Source organism: Pseudorca crassidens, chromosome 2 (genome assembly GCF_039906515.1).
Source record: "Pseudorca crassidens isolate mPseCra1 chromosome 2, mPseCra1.hap1, whole genome shotgun sequence".
Classification (NCBI taxonomy): Eukaryota; Metazoa; Chordata; class Mammalia; order Artiodactyla; family Delphinidae; genus Pseudorca; species Pseudorca crassidens.
Window position 1 is genome coordinate 43,240,518 of NC_090297.1, and position 6,174 is coordinate 43,246,691.

The window sequence follows — 6,174 nt, forward strand, 5'->3', positions numbered from 1 at the left end:
GGCAAGGTCATATGAAACAAAGACTGAGAAATGGTTCCCGATTAAAGAATATTAAAGAGATTTGACACTAATTATAATGTGTGATCCTGCACTGAATCCTGGGCCAGAAAAAAAAAGTGATTTTCTTTTTCTATAAAGAATATTAGTGGGACAATTGGCTAAATTTGAATAAGGTCATAGACTAAGTCATGGTACTGTATCAATATTATTTTCTGAGTTTGATAATTGTACTGTGATATTTGTACCTTTTTTTTTTTTTTGCCCCACCGTGGGGCATTTGGGATCTTAGTTCCCCAACCAGGGATCAGGCTGTGCGACCTGCCTTGGGGGCGCGGAGTCTTAACCATTGGACAGCCAAGGAAGTCCCGGTATTTGTACTATTTTGAGGAAATATACTGAAAAATATTTAGGGATAAATGGATCAGAAAATAATTACAGTAGTTTCTTTAAATATCTATATTTATATCTACCTCTCTGTAGAGACGGAAGAAAGAGAGAGAATGAGAGCACGTGTGCACACAAGAAAGAGACAGAATAAAGCAAATGTGGTTAGATATGGGTGAAAGATATATGGGATTCTTTTGTAGTATTTTTGCAACTTTTCTTTAAATATGAAATTATTTCAAAATAAAAAAACCTACCACAAAAAAAAAATAAAAAAACCCACAAACATATAACATTTTGTACTTTTCCTTATAAATATATTTATATATTTTACAAATATATAAAAACATAATTGGGATCATACAATGATCTTTTTTACTTAACACAATTTGATATTGAATCATGAGCAGTATTCAATGTCTTTTAAAATTCTTTAAAAATGCAATTAACAGATGCACAATATTTGTGTGGAGGTACTGTAATTCATTTAAGGCTTTCCTTACATTTTTACGTTATAAATCTATAGTAAAATATATAATAAACATCTTTTTGCACATCTTTCTTCATATATTTGATTACTTCCTTATGCTTCATTCCTAAAATGGGAATTGTTTTGTTCCTTTTGAAATGACTCAAGTGACCTAACAAACTCCCAAACGTCCCCAATTTCCTTTTTAAGTTTGTGTTGCTTTACTGACTTCTGGCTTGCTCTAGGGCTCTCCTGTTTGGTAACAGGTAACTGTGAATTTTGGGTTTGATTCCTGGCTATGATTGGCCAGAGGGGTGGGGGAGACCATAGCTGGCAGCAGCAGGCTGGGGTCAATTCTGGGCTGCAGGGCAATCGCCTGTTGAAGGGGCATCTTACTCTTTGGTGGACCCTGGAAGTTAACAGGTAAGGCCCAAAAAGTAACTGAGTGGGTGGGATGCACTAGCCTGATGCACATCACGCTAAGCCACAGCTTTGTTCAGCTTAACATCCCCTGAGGTGTACTCTGTGCTGAGACTGGTTGTGGGCACACAGAGATGAATCAAACATTTACAATCTGATAGGAGAGACATAAAAGCAAACACATACTGACAGTGTAGTAATGAGTACTTATAAATAAATTGGGAAGCACAAGGATTATTGGGAGCATGGAAGAGGTTTTGTGCTTTCTTTTAAACCAACTTTTATACAGTATGTACTCTTTTTTTTTTGCGGTACACGGGCCTCGCACTGTTGTGGCCTCTCCCGTTGCGGAGCACAGGCTCCAGACGCGCAGGCTCAGCGGCCATGGCTCACGGGCCCAGTCGCTCCACGGCATGTGGGATCTTCCCAGACCGGGGCATGAACCCGTGTCCCCTGCATCAGCAGGCGGACTCTCAACCACTGCGCCACCAGGGAAGCCCAAGGAGATATTTTAGAGTCACTGAATAGTAGTGGAAATCAATGCAAAACTGAGGGTAGGGTAACCAAATCAATTGACAGCAGGTCAAGGTAGATTAAAATGAAAGAGATTTACAGTAGGGGAGAAGAGAACAGATGAAAGACATTTCAGAAGCAGAGAGCAGATTGGGTAGGAAGAGTCAAAACAACAGAATAAAAGCATGGATGAAAAGATTTAAAGTGGACTACTATAATCAGGGAAGTGGTAGTGATGATAAAGGCAGCCTCTTTGAGCAACATAATTTGAAGAGAAGGAGGGAAAGCGGGAAGCAAGAGGAAACTGGTCCTGGGAACAAATGAATCATCTTCACGTAGTAGCTACACCCTGGGTAGCATGATTACTCATAAACAAATGCAGATTTCCTGCGGTGATAGTGAACTAGGCTTGGAAAGCACAGTGCTAATGTTAGGTTGCCATACTAATCTCAACTAAAGGGCCCATTTCTCTAGATTGAAATTTTTTTAGCAACAGTAACTTAGTCTTATAGTATTTTCTAAATACTGAAGAAAGGACTGTTAGGGCATCAGATGGGAGACTGAAGGAATCTCAGGGTCTACTTCCAGGTTTTCCTTACGTTGGATGCATTTCACGTGTAGAATGGTGGCAGTATACTACTTAATTCATAGCGCTGTTGTGAGGATGAGTCACAGTTTCCTTCTGAGCCCCAGTTTCTCTTGTTATAAAAAGGGGATAGTGACTTTCTGGCGACGTGACTCACAAGTAGGTGGTGAAGGTACACACAGGAACAGCTTTCATTGATTGGGAGAGAGCTGTTAGGTTATATTTTCTCTAAGGTGGCTGCTCAATTATTATTTGAAAATTCCCAGAGACCTTATATAACTTTCTCATTAAGATTTATTATTATTAGGACATAACCTAAGGTAAGGTGAAATTGCCTTATAATTCTTTTCTATACAGAAAACTATACTGGTTCTATCCTGATATCTGCCATGCAACAGAATGTCATAGGATCCAGTATACTAGGCTGTATTATTCTTCAGTGGAGGGATGTTACATAAATCCATTAGTGAAATTTAGGGAGATTTTACCCAGACCAAGAATGATGACAAATGATGCACCCATCTTTCAACAGGAACACACACACACACACACACACACACACACACACACACACACAGATTGAGAGAGAAAGAAAAAGATGAGAACAACCTTGAATCTAAGAAAGAGTGTTTTGGAACCAACGATAATAGGAACTAACATTTATTGAGTACCTTCCATGGGCCAGTTCCTTTACATAAATTATCTCCAATCGTCACAACAACCAGCAAGGTAGGCATCAGAAAACCAAGGTTCCGAAATATTATATAACTTGCCCAGGGTCATAAAGTTACACACCACAGAGCTGGAATTGGTTGTATCAGGATCTGTCTGCCACCAAAGTCCCTGCTCATTCTACTATACCACTTTATGATAAAATAATGTATACTATTTGTAAAAGTATGGGACCACAGGACTTGAAGAGTTTCTCTCTTTCCCTATTTTCCCTCTGACAGTCTTGCTTCTTTTGTTCTTGCTTCTGATTTTGCAGCCTAGAGTTTGAGTGGGATGGAATATGGGGTATCTGTAAACAGAACGATTCCACAGCCCCAGCTATATAACGATTTCCTTCCTTCAGAGCCTTACCTGGGATTTGGTGGGGGTTGGGGGTGGAAGAGTAGAGATGGGGGTGGGGGAGTGGGTTAGTTAGAAGAGATGGTTGTTCTTCTCTTACCTTTAAGTTATTTATGAATTTCAGGACAACTCGTTGGCTATTGTCTTTTCTTCCTCAGCATGTTATTATTATTATTATTTTTCTGTTTTGGGGGAGGTTGGGGGTTAAGGGTTTGGTATCCGTAGGATAAATTCCTCAAATGCCCTGCCACAAGATCCAAAAAAATTAAGGTCAAAGACAATTCCTTCACCTGTTTCGGGAGAGGATTGGGGGCGGGGGGAAGGTTGGTGCTGGGTCACTCTTCTTGCATCCAGACACACTGCAGGGATTAGAAGGGATCCCCCTTGAATCATGAGAGATGAAAACGAGGAGATTCCCTCACACCCCTGCTCTCAGGTGAAGGTCCGAGTGACGGGAACGTTCACGTACCTTCTGGAGAGAAAGAAAAGGTGCAAAGATGCTCAGGGCCTGAGGACTGGGGAGAGGGGAGGGGACCCACCAAGGTTGGTGGGGACCGAGGGGCTTCCGGCTCCCGGGAGGCGTCGTCGGGGGCGGGCCGGGGGCCCGAGGGCTGCGCAGGGAACACGGGGCCCCGCCAACGCCAGGCCGCGCTCCCTCGCGTTCCCTGCAGCTCGTGCCCGGGCGGCCGCCGCAGTCCCCGCGCCGTAGCCGGGCGTGGGGTCCAGGGGGCGCTGTGGCCCAGCGGCGCCGGCGGCAGGAGCGGCCACGGCGACGCTGGAGGCTTCACGGAGGATCCCCGCTTGCAGCACCTCGGTTGTCCCGCCGCAGCCTTGCGCCCCCGGCCCGGCTCAGCGGCGCTCCTTCGGGATCCGCGTGGCTGCGGCGGCCCGGGAGCCCGATGCGGCTCGGCGGGCGCTGGGCCTCAGCAGCAGCGGCAACCACAGCTCCTTCAGGAGTGGGAGGCTTCGCGGCGGCGCCTGGGGCCGGGCCGGTGCCCTCCGGAGGAGGCTGTCTGCTCAGGGACGACCCCCACGGCCATGCTGAGGTGGCGGCGGCCGCTGCTCGAGGTGAGTGTGGCGCGGCGCGGCGCGGTCCCGTGCTCGCTGGCCTTCGGCCGCCCGGGAGGGTCCTGGGCAAGCCCTCGGGCTAGGCGGACGGGGCGTCCTGCCGCTGCGGCCGCCTCCCCCACCCCGCGGCTAGGGGGGGGCCTCAGCCCTTCTTTCTCGCGTTCCCCGGGAGGCCGGAGGCGCGTGGGGGGCGACTAGGCCCCGCGTCGCCGGGAAGCCCTCGCCCCGGCCTGGGCTCCTGGGCGGCCGGGTGTGTGGAGCGGGGGACTGGCAGGGTAGCTGGCACCCTTCGGGTTGGCCCCGGCGCCGGGCCGAGCGCAGCCTCTTACCCTGGGCCCCGCACGTACATCCCGGAGGGAGGCAGAGGACGCCTGTTTGCGAACAGCCTGGGCTTTTCCGCGCCCCATGCTGAGTCCCGCAGAGTCCCGGGGGGAGGGGCGGGAGGGCAGGGAGAGAGAGAGAGAGCGCAGAAAGTGCGGGGCCCTGAAAGCCCTAGGAACTCCTGGAGTGTCATTCACCCACCTGACTGGGCTGAAAACAACCGTTTGCGTCTTATTTGAGGTGAAATTTCATCACCTACCGGTAGCTCATCTTTGCCTTCTTCTGTTACATTTTGCTTCTAAGCGTGGTTTGCCTTGGAGAAAGCCCCCTCCCAGCTTTGCGATGTTAAGTTTCCTAGATAAATACAATCAGAAAATATCTTAAAAAAACAAAACAAAACACCAAAGGTCTGGTCGCCCGCCCCGCCATGAGAGAGTGTAAATATTTTAATGCCTCAGTCCTCGTTACAAAATTGTCTCCCTAAATAGATCCATAGGATAGATGACAAGAGGATTTTAAAAAGTCATGCTAATAACAGATACCTGATAGAAATAGGACATACTCTAAATTTTAGTAGTTAAGTGATTTGTTCTGGTATTAATTTAAAAAAAGTTAGTGATTACAGTTGGTGCCATAAGTCAGATATTTGGGTGTTTGTGGTTTATGATAAATGTGGTTCAGGTTATTCTTGTTTCCCATTATGTATGTGAAGGTTGTAGGATTAATAAATACTTATAAAACTTTTATAATCCTGAAAAAAATATACTTATTGTAGAAAGTTCAGAAAGTACAGAGAGGTACTATGCCAACCCTCAGTGAATATTTAATAATGGGGGAAAAGTCACCCATAATCTCAGAACATTTTGATGGTCATTTAAAGTTTAAAATGGGCTGGTACTGTTGGTGATTAAGTTATTATCTCTGTATTAGGTTCAAAGTTAACTGTTCCATTTTACTGTTGAACATCCAGTCATTTGTATAAGACCTATAAAAATGTTTTACTAAATTACATTGCAGTCATAGTTGAATTCATCAATTAAAACAGAATAACATGGGTAACTACCTAAAAGACCCCTGATTTACCTTCTGTGCAGCATGTGACTCTCCAGGTCTAGGGAGGTTTTGGGTATTAAAGGTTTTTTGGGGACCTATCCTATTCGATGCCATAGCCTTGTATTGTTTTTGTAAAATTTTTGCTTAAATATTTATAACTGTAAAATATTGGCTCCATTAAAAAATTTGGGGGAGGTAGATGAATTTAGGGTTAAAAAAATTTAATTCAGTTCTTAGTGTGTCCCTAAAGACTACAAACATTAGAATCAGCTAAGAGTGCTTATTAAAA

The 6,174-nt window shown here is 45.4% G+C and overlaps 1 pseudogene; it reads right to left on the reverse strand.

Moving 5' to 3' along the window:
- The window catches only part of LOC137218732 (ski-like protein pseudogene), a 29,935-nt pseudogene extending 24,934 nt beyond the window's left edge, over positions 1-5,001 (reverse strand).
- Between the last annotated feature and the right edge of the window lie 1,173 nt (positions 5,002-6,174).